Source organism: Phoca vitulina, unplaced genomic scaffold, assembly GCF_004348235.1.
Source record: "Phoca vitulina isolate PV1807 unplaced genomic scaffold, GSC_HSeal_1.0 scaffold21, whole genome shotgun sequence".
NCBI classification, from domain to species: domain Eukaryota; kingdom Metazoa; phylum Chordata; class Mammalia; order Carnivora; family Phocidae; genus Phoca; species Phoca vitulina.
In genome coordinates, this window is record NW_022589724.1 from 26,666,266 (window position 1) to 26,681,938 (window position 15,673).

At 47.6% G+C, this 15,673-nt stretch overlaps 1 protein-coding gene across 7 annotated transcripts in view; it reads right to left on the bottom strand.

Annotated features, from left to right (window-relative positions):
* The window catches only part of KYAT1 (kynurenine aminotransferase 1), a 31,940-nt gene that overhangs the window by 12,804 nt on the left and 3,463 nt on the right, over nt 1–15,673 (bottom strand). The window lies entirely within an intron of this gene.

Sequence of the window (15,673 nt, forward strand, 5' to 3'; positions counted from 1 at the left end):
GCCTGGCTGGCTCAGTCGGTGGAATGTGCGACTCTTGATCCCTAGGTCATGAGTTTGAGCCCCACATTGGGTGTAGAGATTACTTAAAGATAGAAAAATCTTTAGGGGCGCCTGCGTGGCTCAGTTGGTTAGCTGTCTGACTCTTTTTTTTTTTTTAAAGATTTTATTTATTCATTTGAGAGAGAAAGAGAGACAGAGAGAGCACAAACAGGCGGAGAGGCAGAGGGAGACGGAGAAGCAGACTCCCGGCGAGCTGGGAGCCCGACGTGGGGCTCGATCCCAGGACCTGGAGACCGTGACCCAAGCCGAAGGCAGACACCCAACCATCTGAGCCACCCGGGTGCCCCCTCTCCTTTTTTTAGGTGTCTGACTCTTGATCTCAGCTCAGGTTTCAATCTCAGGGTCTTGAGTTCAAGCCCAGCACGGAGCCTACTTAAAGAAATAATAATAATAAATTAATTAAATAAATAAATAACCTTTAAAAAAATTAAAATAAAGTAAAATAAAATAAAAATCACCGAGGTTAAAAAAAAAAAAAGGCAGTATCCTTGCGGTGGCCACAATAGCGTGTCTCTCTGACTGGCAGGAGCCTAACTGACTGAGGAGACGGCTGTGCTCAGAAATACATCCCGGGCGCTTAGCACTAAGGCCATACTTCCATGTGCTTTCCTGGCGGCCCGGCCAGTGTCTGAAAGACAGCGAGGTAGGCTGTCGCTGGGAGACAGGGCACTCCCGAGGACTCCCATTGGTTTTGCTGAAATTTTCTTTCTTTAAAATTTTTATTTATTTTTTTAAAAGATTTTCTTTATGAAAAACAAACTGAGGGTTCTAGAGGGGAGGGGGGTGGGAGGATGGGTTAGCCTGGTGATGGGTATTGAGGAGGGCACGTTCTGCATGGAGCACTGGGTGTTATGCACAAACAATGAATCATGGAACACTATATCTAAAACTAATGATGTAATGTATGGGGATTAACATAACAATAAAAAAATTAAAATTAAAAAAAAAAAAAAAGATTTTCTTTATTTATCCATGAGAGACAGAGAGAGAGAGAGGGAGGCAGAGGGAGAGGGAGAAGCAGGCTCCGTGCTGAGCAGGGAGCCCGATGCGATGCGAGGCTTGACCCCAGGACCCCGGGATCATGACCTGAGCCGAAGGCAGACGCTTAACCGACCGAGCCACCCAGGCGCCCTTGCTGAAATTTTCTGAGAATTGCACTGCCGTCTGAGATTTTTCCTTCCAGCCTTCCTTTCTTCCCTCTCTCCTCCAGGGGGGTTAGATCACAGCACTGAAAAAGAGGTGAGGGTTTGGGGGCCTGGGGGGGGGTGCTGTCAAAGAGACCCAGTAAGCAAATGCAACATATGACCCCTTGGATTGGTGACAAGAACAGTGAAAGTTCCTAAAGGGTATCTGTGGCACAGCAGGAGAAATCTGAATATGGCCTGTCCATCAGAGGGCATGATGGAATCACTGGTCAATTTCTCTGGGGGTGATAACGAGGGGTGTTTATGTGGGGGGATGGCATTCTTAGGAGGCACGTGAAGCATTTAGGAGTGAAGAGTCAGGATGTCTGCAATTTGCTTTCAAAAGATTCAGCAAAGACATTTATATACAAGGGCAGGGCAGAGAGAGGCGGTTGCAAATGCGGTGGACGTGAGCGAGGGCTGAATCTGGGGCCTAGGCAGACGTGTGGCCACTGCACGGTTCTTTCACCTTTTCTGTAGGTCCGACTTTGTCAAAACAGAAAGCTGAGAGGCAAAGGAGACGACTGAATGCCGTGCATGGGCATCTGGGATTGTGATTCCAAAAAACCAGCTATAAATGGGACGCCCCTCCCATCCTGGGCGCCCCGAGGGGCAAGCACTCAACAAAAACCCACGAAGGTGCTTATTCCTTATCAATCTCTTAGGAAAGTATGGAAAATTTGGCAACTGATTGAGCAAGCAGGGTTACAGGAGAGGGAAGAACGAGCTGAACCGGACCTCTTTGACCCGAGGATGTGGGGCTCAGAGCCAGAGATAGAGAGAGAGAGATAGAGAGCATGCACACCCTGGAGGTTGCATGTGAAGAAAACCTACCTCTACCCCCAGGGGGAACCAGAGAGAAAGAGGCTGCTTGGTTTTGAGCTAGGCACCCCAGGTTCCCCAGGTAATGGTGCTCTAGCCTCCCTGGGACCCACCCCCCCTCCAAGCTTGACTACTTAGGACTTGTTAGTTCTCATTTCGGGTTTGAATCTGTGCCAGGCAGGAAAGGTTGGGTAGAGCACAGCATCCTTAGCCACTGTGTCTCAAGGGTGGTCCTCAGAGAGTGGGCTGTGGGCCCCGGGGTGGGAATGCCCCCGAGCAAAGCTGCATTAGACTTGTAAATATCTAGACATCCGCTGTGTGGGCTCCATCGAGGGTCCCCAAATGTTAGGGGTGAGTCTGAGGGACAAATGTGAACACTGCGTATTGTATGATATGAAGAAATCAGTAATTTCTTAGCTGTGCTAATGGTATTGGAGATTTCTTTCTTTCCTTTTAACAGTCCTTCTATTTCAGAGATATCGCTTGAAGTATTGACGACATAATATCTGGGATTTGCTTCAAAATAATCCAAAACATTCCGGATGGTGGAAGTAGGAAGCGGATGGGGGAATAGATGAAGTAAGCCAGGCCATGGGTGGAGACTGGGGGGGTTAGTATAGTCTACGCTCTACTTTTGTATATATTTCGAATGTTCCTCTTGCCTGAGGTGGAAATCACAGCCACAACATGGAAGGAGCCTGGGCCCCTGATGGTCGAGGAACCATCAGTTATCTCTGGACTTAGTGGGGAGGAGGGGATGGACCTTGGATGGATCTTGTTCAAGCTGCTGTTATTTTGGTTTCTCTTTCATTAACAGGAAATTAGGCCTAACGGCTAAACCCTGTCCATGCCCTCAGCCCCAAACCACCAGGAGCACAGCCGTGACGGAGTTGCAGTGAGGGAACGTGAATGCCAGGGCGCTCTGGGGTCTCAGTGAGAGGCTCTTCAAACTTATTATGGGATTTGGACTTTGGTGGAGTGATTTGGGGGAGGGTCCAGGGAAGCTAGATTGGTGCTTTCAGAAGCAGGGATCACTTTATGGTTGGATATCACACTAATCTTTTTTTTTTAAAGGTTTTATTAATTAATTTAATTGAGAGATTGCGCGCGCACATGAGCGGGGGGAGGGGCAGAGGGAGAGGGACAAGCAGACTTCCTGCTGAGCGCAGAGCCCAAAGGCGGGGCTCAATCTCAGGACTCTGAGATCGTGACCTGAGCCAAAATCAAGAGTCAGACGCTTAACCGACTGAGCCGCCCGGGTGCCCCACAATAATCATATTTATAGGGAGGCAGGCTCAAGTGAGGCTGGCTAGACTTGGTGGAAAAGCAGCCACCATGTGTGCCACGAGAGGGGGGCGCTGGGTTTCCTGTGGCTTCGACAATGTTCACGTCCATCTGTGTTCAGACGTGATTGCAGAGTGTTTTTTTTTTTCTTCTGGATTTATTATGGTCACAGCGTGGCCTTGTCTGATATTGATGTTCTGTGCAACAGTTCATGTCCAACACAACACAGGTCCTATCTGTGGGTGCCAGGCCAGCTCCTGGATTCCAGAGGCTGCTTTTCTCTTCCTAAATCCTCATGCTAAGAATAAAATCCAAAGTCTTTAGCATGTACTAGAAGGCCCTGTGAAATCAGATGCAAGGCCACCTGTCCCAGGTCATTTCCTGCCACTGTCCCTTTCGCTTGCTGTCCCCCCAGCCACACTTCCCATTCCTGTCTACCTGTTACTTGTGGCCCTATATCCACTCTCCTTCTAGAGCAGCGTCAGCAAACTTTTTCTTTACGGGGCCAGAGTATATACTGTGGGCTTTGCACGGCCTACAGTGTCTGTCACAGCTCCTCAGCTATACCGTTGCAGGGGGGAGTCTGCTTCTCCCTCTCCCTCTGTCCTACCCCCCGTTTGTGCTTCCTCTCTCTCAAAAAACAAAACAAAACAAAACAAACAAACAAAAAAACCCCACCTTAAACAACAACAACAACAAAACGCTATATTGACAAACTCTGGTGGCAGACCAGGGTCGGACTGTGGGCCCTCCTAGCCTCTTGAATTCTCAGATGTGTCCACACTGAGTCTCCAGCAATTTGTCCGTTATGTTTAGGTTTCATCCCCCTGAACTGGTCCCCGTGGAGGTTTCTGCTCCGCTAAGTCATGATTCTCTGTATCTGCTGGTTTGTCTCTCTGATTTTGGAGGCAGTGCTTTGACCCATGACGTCCCTTCTCAAATGGGTCTAAGAAGAGGTGTTGATTTTTCGGTTTGTTCAGCTTTCTGCTTGTGAGGATGGAGGGATGACTTCCAAGCTCCTTACGCACAGGACTGGAAACCGGAAGTCCAATGTAACCTGCCTGTTCATGGAATTTTGTCACTACCAATAGAATGCTCTAACTTCATTATGAAGGAGAAATTAAAGAGAATAATTTATAATGCATTAGTCAGGCTTGCCCACTCTAGAAGACTCTGGAAGTAGACAGCTGCTTGCACCTGCTTATAAGAAGTAAGTTCAGCCTGACCAAGGCAGCTACCCAGCTAGTCCCTTCTAAACCCTGACGCAAGCCAGCCTCTTCCCCCAGGGTCTTCCAAAGCGTCTCAGAGCACTGACAATCAGCCATCTGTCCAAAGGTGGGGCACTTCGTCCTTACGTTCTTCAATTATCAGCTTCTCCAGAGCATCTTCTGGGGCCAGGCCCTGGCATAGGGCTGAGACTACAGTAGGGACCATGAGCTGTTGGTCCCCGGGTAGGGGTGGGGGTGGGGGGCGGAGAGGAGATGCCCCCAAGCACTCTCTCCTTCATTCATCCAGCAACTATTTCCTGACAAGTACAAAGACAGGTGTTATGGTTTGAGCTGTGTCCTCCAAAAGTGTATGTTGAAGACCCCCAGCACCTGTGAATGGAAACCTAGGGTCTTTGTAGATGTAATCCATGTAGGATGAGGTCATATTGGATTAGAGTGGACCTCAATCCAGTATGACTGGTGTCCTTCGAGGAAGGGAGAAGAGACACAGACACACAGGCGAAAGGCCATATGAAGACAGAGGCAGAGATCGGGGGGGTAGGCCATCTACAAGCCAAGGAGCTCCATGGATTGTTGGTTGGTAACACCACAAGCTAAGAGAAAAGCACGGGACAGATTCACCTCTAGAGTCTTCAGAGAAACCATGACCCTGCTGACACCTTGATTTGGGACGTTTAGTCTCCAGAATGGTGAAAGAGAAACTTCCTGTTGTGTAAAACCACCCACCTTGGGGTACTTTGTGCCGGCAGCTCCTGGAAATGAATGCAATGGGCTCTGGGCACCTGCCTGGGGACCTGGGAGCTTGGGAGGGCTCCCTGGAGGATGCGGCATTGGTGCAGAGTCCCAAAGCAGGGAAAGTGCGCCTGGCAGCGAGGAAGGTGCAAAGGCCCGGGACTGGAAGAGGGCTGGGAGATGCCAGGAGCTGAAAAGTCAGTCTGGTCGGACTTTACGCTCTAGTTTCTCAGAACTGAGTCACTCCCCAGGGGAACCCTGCAGGAAGTACTTACTCCCTGATGGCTGTAGCTAAGAACCAGAGCTTGGAACAACAGAGGGTAGTGTGATTTCTATCTGAGGAAGGACATTCCACGGAGGGACATTCCACAGTGTGTCACATCGAGGGGAAGGTGTCAGTGTGCCTCAGCCTCACTCAGCCAGGGGACATGAAGTCAGTCCATGGCCAGGTCTGAGTCCAGTGCTGGTCACAGGAGGCACCTCGTGCCTGCCGCATGTTCTAGGGGGACCAACTGTCCTGCTTGCCCAGGATTGAGGGGTTTCTTGGGACTGGGACCATGCTGGGCAAATGGAGATGGTTGGTCTCCTCGGATTGGCCGCATGCAGGGATGGCTGCCCCTGTTCTGGGACCGATGTCCTGCTGACTCCTCCAGAGGGACCCTCTTCTGTCTCCTGACCAAAATCTGTGGATGCCCAGCAGGCTGATCCTCTGACACCCTCACCCACAACATTCCACGTCTATGAATTCTGTCCTTTCTCCTAAAGTGACTGTACCTCCTCTGCCCTAAATTACACCTTTATTTTATTTTTTTTTATTTTTATTTTTTAAGATTTTATTTATTTATTTGACAGAGAGATAGAGAGAAAGCACAAGTAGACACAGTGGCAGGCAGAGGGAGAGGGAGAAGCAGGCTCCCCGCCGAGCAGGGAGCCAGACATGGGGCTCGATCCCAGGACCCTGGGATCATGACCTGAGCCGAAGGCAGACGCTTAACGACTGAGCCACCCAGGCGCCCCATACACCTTTATCATCTCACTGGATTACAGTGGTGGGAATACTATTAATGCAATCAGCGGTCAGCTCTAATCTCCTGAGTGCTTACTTTGTACCAGGTACCGCGCTAAGGACCATATATCATCGAACCCTTTCAACAGCCCGGAAAGCAGGTGCTTTCCTCACCTCCATTAACAGGCAAAGATACTGGTAATAATGATAAAATAACAACTAACACTCATAGTGAACTCCTGGAGGTCGGAGGAGGGTCTGCCTCACCCAGTGGCCAGCACAGGGCAGAAGGTCACACTCAGAAGGGAAAAGATCCCAGCTCATGACCCTCCCCTTTCCTCCGCCACAATCTCAGCCCTTCACCCACTCTGGGCACTGCGTGCTCTGGGGAGAGGTGGTGCCTTGGGGTAGCCAGCTCCACAGAGGGCAAAGAGAGCCCATGCTGGATGAGACTGTGTTTAACTAGTCTCACTGCCTTGGGATTGGAGCTGGAAACCAGGAGCTGCCTTCCACCGCAGGAGACTGCCCAGGCAGGGGGTAGCTGGTGTGTGCGCCGGGGCGAGTCTTTGGGGCATGGAAGTGAGCACCACACTGTTCCATCTGTGGGGCAACTCTGTCTTACTACTGCCAAGCTCTGCGCCTGCCAAGCAAGGACTGGGCCCTGAATAGTCCCCTGGGGAGAGGATTCGAACACAGACCTTGGTATCACTCAGACCTTGGCTGTGTGAGTCGAGGCAAGTCACTTCACCTCTCTCAATGTCAATTTTCCTAAGGATAAAATAAATACAAATAAGATAACTCAGGGACTCCTGGCTGGCTCAGTCAGAAGAGCATGTAAGTCTTGGTCTTGGGGTCGTGAGTTTGAGTCCCACATGAAGTGTAGCAATTACTTAAATAAATAAAAAACTATTAAAAAAAAAAACCAAGATAATTTACGGAAAACACGTCCCTTAGTGCCTTGCACATAAAAGGTGCCCAGTAAGTGATAGATGTTCATAACAGAATGGGCACTTTATGAATACTATTGAATCACTGTAATATGACACGTGGGGCTGGATGTGTGTGAATTCACTCATGTTTGGCAGGGCTGACTTCTCTATGAGGCCTCCTCCACAGGCATGGTGCTGAGGACCCACAATACTTTGAGGATCCCATGAAAATGTTTTAATTTTAATTTACTTTAAAATAAGGGAAAAAAGGGGGAATGTAATAATGATGAATATATAATAATGAATCCAGCCTGCATGATATTCATTCTTTACAACACATGGTTGTAAAATGTAATTTCTATTGGGCTGCCTGGGTGGCTCAGTCTGACTTGATTTTGACTCAGATCATGATCTCAAGGTCGTGAGATCTAGCCCGGTGTTGGGCTCTGCACTAAGCATGGAGCCTGCTTAAGATTCGCTCTTTCCCTCTGCCCCTCACCCCCAAATATATAATTTTGACTTTTTTTTTAATGGAGAAAGGGGCCCATGAAAGTATAATGTGACCTTGGACATAGGCAAATTTTGTGTGGTTATGATATCGTGTAAATATGAGCAGTTGCACGAGCATATGCACACATCTCTGTGTCTATAAGCATGCAGGTGTAGTGGGAGCAGTTTCCACAAATCTGAAGGGGAGGAAGAAGCCATGGGGGTCCGAGCCGAGGCCAGGAAGGGCACAGGTGGCCCTGCGGGTTGCTCTCATCCAGAACACCAGCAGGTGTCAAGGTGGAGCCCTCGAGAAGAAAGGGGATTGGGGGTTTGTTGTTCCGGATGCTGCCAGCAGGGGGCGCGCGGAACCAGCTCTGTCTAGACTTCCGGCTAGCTGGCCCTGGAACCCCACATATTTGGGCACAGGGCGACCCTTGCGTGGCAAGAGGGGACTGTGGCTTTACTTCATAGAGGAGGCCCACAGCAGGGAGGGTGCTGGCCCAGGCCTACCGTGCGGTGGGACTGCTGGCGTTCCAGACCAGAGTCCTCCCACTGCCTGGGCTGACCCAGGGACCTCCACAGACACCTCTCTGACAACACCTGGGGGCTCCGCAGGCTGCCTTTCCCAAGCCAAACCCACCTCCAACTCCCCTTGCCTCTCCCTCAACTTCTGGGAAGCAGGTCTTCCCTGGCCAACTGCACTATAGCCTTGAGGTCTGTCCTAAGGGTAATGACAGTGGCCTTTTAATGACTTCATACTTTCTCTGTGCCCGGCAGCCTGACAGCACCATACAGGTTCTATCACTTTAAAACCTACGAGAAAGGCTCCATCAAGAGGCCAAGTCACACACCCAAAGCCACAGTTAGCAAGTAGCAGAGGTGGAATTTAAACTCAGGACTCTGGGGCAGCCCTGTCGGGACCCCTCTCACTCTTGAGAGCTCTTTCTGTATCTTCACTTAATAAACCTCTATCGCTTTACTCACAAAAAAATAAATAAATAAACTCAGGACTCTGAGAGGCGCCTGGGTGGCTCAGTCAGTCCGGCATCTCCCTTTGGCTCAGGTCATGATCCCAGGGTCCTAGGATCCAGCCGAGCCCCATGTCAGGCTCCCTGCTCAGTGGGGAGTCTGCTTCTCACTCTTCTTCTCCCTCTGACCCTCCCCACCCCCTCCATGTTCTCTCTCTGTCTCAAATAAATAAAATAAAATCTTAAAAAAAAAAAAAGGAGCACAGACAAACGGATACTCAATGGCAGATACTCAATGGGAAATAAGGGATTTTGGTCCAGTCACTCACATTTTATGGATGGAGATACTGATGACCAGGGAGGGGAAATGACCAGCCCAGATTCCACCAGGACATGGTCACCTGAGTCACAGTCCTGGCATTTTTCTCATCCCAGCAGGCTGGCTCTTCCAATGGACATTATGCACCAGTCAGAGAGTAAGCTGCTACAGAAACTTTTGAGTGAGAGAATGAATGTCTATTGCTCCCACCAGACAGTGAGCTCGGTCACACGAGGACTCTCCTCTGTTCATCTTTTTATCATCACCACCTGGCTCAGGGCCTGCCACATAGTAGATGCATATCTTTTCATTGCTTCAGCAAATATTTCTTTTTCTTTTTATTTTTTTTTAAGATTTTATTTATTTTGAGAGAGAGAATGAGAGAGAGAGCACACAAGAGGGGGGAGTGTCAGAGGGAGAAGCAGACTCCCTGCTGAGCAGGGAGCCTGATGCGGGACTCGATCCTGGGACTCCAGGATCATGACCTGAGCCGAAGGCAGTCGCTTAACCAACTGAGCCTCCCAGGCGCCTCAGCAAATATTTATTAAACTTCTATTACATGCTATGCCTATGCCCTAGGCTACCAGGTATATAACAGTGAATAGGATACCTTCCTTTTCTTCAAGGAGTGCACAGTCTAATGAAGGAGACGAGTAATGAGGCCATTTTAATTTAGTATGAGCCTCAATATACAAACAATTCTTATAAATCAATAACAAAAGATCAACATCTCAACAGAAAAAAAAATGTGGGCAAGAGATATAAATTCACAAAAAAAGAAAATAGTCAATAAACTTAAAGAGGCTGAACCTTACTCATAATTAACAAAATGCAAATTTAAAATGAAACACCATTCTCTGCCTCTCAGCTGTGTAGAGAATAAGAGATTGAGACTCACCAAATTTATACGACCATACACTAAGAGGTTATAATTCATGATCTGGGAAACACCAAGTTAGAGCGTTCACTGGTGTAACTCTTGGAGGGCAACTTCACAATAACAACATACATTACTCTTTGACTTTAGAAATACTTCCTCTCTCTAGAAATTTATCTTACAGGAATATTCACACATATACACAAAGAGGTATACCTCTGGATGATTAATGCAGCATGTGTGTGAGACCGAAAAACCTGGAGACAATCCAATGTCCATCAAGCCATCCAGGCACTCCCATATGTCTTTTTTAAAAAGTAATCTCCAGGGGCGCCTGGGTGGCTCAGTCAATTAAGTGTCTGCCTTTGGCTCAGGTCATGATCCCAGGGTCCTGGGATCGAGCCCCACGTCGGGCTCCCTGCTCAGTGGAGAGCTTGCTTCTCTCTCTCCCTCTGCCTGCCGTTCTGCCTACTTGTGCTCTCTCTCACTCTCTCTGTCAAATAAATAAAATCTTAAAAAAAAGATAAAAAATAAAAAGTAATCTCCACACCCAACATGTGGTTTGAACTCATGACCCTGAGATCAAGAGTCTCATGCTCCACTGACTGAGCCAGCCAGGTGTCCCTGGTCAACTGATTTTGACAAGGGTGCCAAAATGATTCAATGGAGGAAGAAATAGTCTTTTCAACAAATATGCTAGGACAGCTGGGTAGCCATATACAAAAGAATGGAGTTGACCTCTATTTCACCCAATCCACAAAAATTGAAATAATCAATGACCTTGATCATATTTTTGATAATGTCCTTTGATGCACAAATTTTAATTTGTATGAAGTCCAAACATACCTTACAACCTGGCAATTTCACTCCTAGGGATATACTGAAAAGAAATGAAAATGCACGTGCACACAGAAACTCGTATACGGATGTTCATAGCAACGTTATTCATAATTGTCAAGAGGTGGGAATAATCTACATGTCCCTCAATGGGTGACTGAGTAAATTGTGGTTCCATACAATGGAATATCGTCCAGCCATTAAAAGGAACAAGGGAGGGGCACCTGGGTGGCTCAGTCGTTAAGCGTCTGCCTTTGGCTCAGGTCATGGTCCCAGGGTCCTGGGATCGAGCCCCGCATCGGGCTCCCTGCTCCGCGGGAAGCCTGCTTCTCCCTCTCCCACTCCCCCTGCTTGTGTTCCCTCTCTCGCTGTGTCTCTCTCTGTCAAATAAATAAAATCTTTTAAAAAATAAAAAATAAAAAAAAAAAGGAACAAGGGATGTACCAATCCATGCTACAACTTGGTTGCACTTTGGAAACATTACACTGAGAGACAGAAGCCAGACACAGGGAGGTCACATAGTATATGGTTCCTTTCATGTGATACATCCAGAATAGGAAAATCCTTACAGTCAGAAGAGGTTAGTAGTCACCGGGAGACGGGAGGGAAAATGAGGAGTGATTATTTAATGGGCAAGGGTGTTTCTCTGTGGTAATGAGAAAGTTCTGAAACTAGAGGTGGGGGATGCACAATGTTGTGAACACCCTATGGGCGCCTGGGTGGCTCAGTTGGTTAAGCAACTGCCTTCGGCTCAGGTCATGATCCTGGAGTCCCGGGGTCGAGTCCCGCATCGGGCTCCCTGCTCGGCAGGGAGTCTGCTTCTCCCTCTGACCCTCCTCCCTCTCATGCTCTCTGTCTCTCATTCTCTCTCTCTCAAATAAATAAATAAAATCTTTAAAAAAAAAAAAAAAAAAAAAAAAAAACAATGTTGTGAACACCCTAAATGCCACCAACTTGTATGCTTTAGAACAGTTGACCGTATGTTATGTGAATTTCACCTCAATTTTTAAATTGTATGGTAATAAAAAAAACCAGCTGGTTGAAAAAGAATGTAACCCCAGGTTCCTTTTTTAAATTACAGGGCGACAGGTACGCATGTGATGGTGTGTACATACACACATACACACACAGGCAGTCCTCACTCCCCACTATAGTGCAGGACTGTAAAAACAAGCATGTAACCTGAAATCATTCAAAGGGAAGTTAATAATTAGTGGGAAAAATCTGATTGTTCTGTGATCTTTGAGAGTTGCTCTCAAACATCACAAACTCTCTAATGGTTTGCTATAAATGTACAGGGAAATGAAAAAATAGTAAAACTAAAAATAAACTTAGTATGTATTACATTACTAATGCTGTTTAAATTAGAAACATTAAGAATGAAAGTGTTTTGGGGCGCCTGGGTGGCTCAGTCGTTAAGCGTCTGCCTTTGGCTCAGGTCGTGATCTCAGGGTCCTGGGATCGAGTCCCGCATCGGGCTCCCTGCTTGGCGGGAAGCCTGCTTCTCCTTCTCCCACTCCCCCTGCCTGTGTTCCCTCTCTCGCTGTGTCTCTCTCTGTGTCTCTCTCTGCCAAATAAATAAAATCTTTAAAAAATAAAAAAAGAGATATCTGTACTCCCATGTTCATTGCAGCATTATTCACAATGGCCAAGATATGGAAACATCCTACATGTTCCTCAATGGATGGATGGATAAAGAAAATGTGGTCTGTGTACGTATACAATGGAATGTTATTCAGCCTTAAAAAAGAAGGAAAGCCTGCCATTTGCTACAACATGAATGAATCTGGAGGGTGTAATGCCCGGTGAAATAAGTATGTATTCACACAGAGACAAATACTGTGTGGTGTCGTTTATATTTGGGATCTAAAAAAAAAAAGTCGAACTCCTAGAAACAGAGTAGAATGGTGGTTGCTGGGGCCACCTGGTGAGGGGAATGGGGAGAGGTTGATAAAAGGGTACAAACTTTGTTCTAAGATGAAGTTCTGAGGACCTAGCGTAGAGATAGTGACTATAGTTGATAATACCGTATTGTAGAATTTAAATTTGCTAGGAGAGGGCGCCTGAGTGGCTCAGTCTTTAAGCGTCTGCCTTCGGCTCAGGTCATGGTCCCAGGGTCCTGGGATGGAGCCCTGCATTAGGCTCCTTGCTCAGCGGGAAGCCTGCTTCTCCTTCTCCCACTCCCCCTGCTTGTGTTCCCTCTCTTGTTGTCTCTCTCTCCCTGTCAAATAAATAAATAAAATAAATAAAATCTTTAAAAAAAATAAATTTGCTAGGAGAGTAGATCTTAAACGTTCTCACACACAGAAGGTACTCTGTAAGGTGATGGGTATGTTAATTAACTTGATGGTGGGAGTCACTTCCCAATGTCTACATATATCAAATCATCACGTTGTGCACTTTACCTTAAAATTCTTTTTTTTAGAGAGGGAGGGGAGAGGCAGAGGGAGAGAGAATCTTAAGCAGCCTCCAGGCCCAGCGCAAACCCACCTCGGGGCTCGATATCATGGCCCTGAGATCATGACCTGAGCTGAAACCAAGAGTTGGATGCTTCACCGACTGAGCCACCCAGGTGCCCCCTCAACACGTTGTAAACTGTAAATGTATGACAATTATAACTCAATAAATCTGGGGGGAAATTATCCAGAGTAGCGTGAACAGTGATTGCTTGCTTCCTTCTAGTCGCGTAACTTAGGATATGGAACGAGCATCTTTTCTCAGCATTGATGAGTTAACATGCTTCTTTCTGAGTATACATCAACTTCAAACCCTTCATCCCTTGTGCTTTCACTGTTGTGAAATATATCTGGGCGTTCCTTTGATGTGACCTCTGTGCTTGGCATCCCTTCCTCTGGGACACCTTCATCCATTTGGTTAGAACTACGTGCGTCATGTATGTTCGTCAATCTGCCTTCACTAAGTTTCTCTGGTTGTGTAGCTGGAGTTGCTGGAACAGCAAAGGACTGCTCTGTCCACATTCCCACAGCCAGTGCTTTCTTTCAACACTCCATTTACGTCCCATGCAAATTTCCCACTCTGTCTTATCGCTCTGTGCATTTCTTTGCAGCACTTTCGTCGTCGTTGGCCAATTCCCTCTTCTGATGATCAATTTTTGTAGCCTGTCGCATGGGTTTATCACTGGGAGGCAGGAAGCAACACAACTCCGAGCTTTGGTGTCTGTGTGTGAACTGAATGGCATGCACGGTGACCAATCCCTGACAGGCTTTGAAAGAAGTGATGTGATTAGTCACCGGATCGCAAAGCACATCTGCTATTTCCATAGCGATCTGTGGACTAAAGAGTAGCAAGGTTCGCACTTTGTGCAATTACTCATAGTTAACAGAACACCACAGCTGGAATTGCAACGGTGTTGTTGAGAGACTGGTGTTACTTAACTGAACCTTGGTGCCTGAAACTCATTCTGTAGTGCAAAGCAAGGACGGCTTGATTATGTATAAGGCTGTCTCTCCAGGGACACTGCTCAGTTATTAACAGTGGCTTTCTCTGGGATGGGGTTGGGGTCTTATAAACTTCAATACTTTTTTTTTTTGAGGCTGTCAGGTTCTGCAATCAGACAGACATTGGACTGAAGCCATTTACTAGTTTGTGACTTTAGGCAAATTATTAAAGTTTTCTTTTTTTTTTTTAAAGATTTTATTTTATTTATTTGAGAGAGAGATCGAGAAAAGACAGCAGGAGCTGGGGAAGGGGCAGAGAGAGAGGGGAAGCAGACTTCCCGCTGAGCGGGGAGCCTGCTGCAGGGCTCGATCCCAGGACCCTGGGATCATGACCTGAGCCGAAGGCAGACGCTTAACCGACTGAGCCACCTAGGCACCCCAAATTATTAAGGCTTTCTGAGAATCATCTCTGAATCGGAATGATTAGCACCTGCTTCATAGAGTTGTCATGAGAAGTCAATGAGAGGACACATGAAAATCACTTAGCGTGGTGCCCTGCAAAGAGTCAGTGTTCCACAGATATCATCATTGTTATTGCTATTCCTCCAATATTAGTCTGAGAAGTACCGCAGTGCGGGCAGCAAGGGGCTCTTTCTCACAACCCTGAGATCATGACCTGAGCTGATATCAAGAGTTAACTGATTGAGCCAGGCAGGTGCCCCTTTTTTATTTTTAGGCTCCACGCCCAACGTAGGGCTTGAAATCATCACCCTGAGATCAAGAGTTGCACGTTCTACCACCTGAGCCAGCCAGGCACCCCTTGCTTGCTTTTGGATAGACGTCTAAGCCCCTGCCTGGCATGCCTCCCAGTCCTATCTCCCTAGCAGGGCCCAGTCCCAGCTCTGCCTCCTCTCTGCCTCTGTGTCCACCTGGGCCTTCCTCTGAACTCACAGGGCAACTACTATACATCTGGCTCCTGTGCTAAATTCCCTAATCTTTAAAACAACCTACTAGGAAGGCATTATCATCCCTATTTTGCTCAGAGGAGAACAAACAAAGCTCACTCAGCTGAGAGCCTGAGCCGGGATTCAAATCCTGGTTCGCCTATTTCCAATAGTCCATAGGCTTTCCCCAAACATCCCTTTTTCAGGAGGTGGGTGCAGCCGCCTTCATCAGCTCCCCTGCCTGCAGACCAGCAGCCCTTGGGGACCGGAGCCATGTCCCTTCCACCCCACATGGCAGCTTGCAAGGGCAGGCAAGAGAATCTTGGCTTTGCCAACTAGCCCCATGCCATCTAAGCCAAGTCTATGCCATATGGAGAGTTGGTTTGAATGTTTCTCAAAAGGGGCACACTTGGTATTTGGGGTGAGTCAGTTCTCTACTGAGCAGATCCATCTGGTGTCTGGAAGGATGTTTAGCATGCCCTGCGCTCAAAATGTCAGGTGCCCCCAGTTACTGAGAAGACACGGACCATAGTGCCTCTCGAGAAGGGGTCCGGGGAGGGGAGGACCATGCCCAGGCAAGACCAGCTTGTTACAT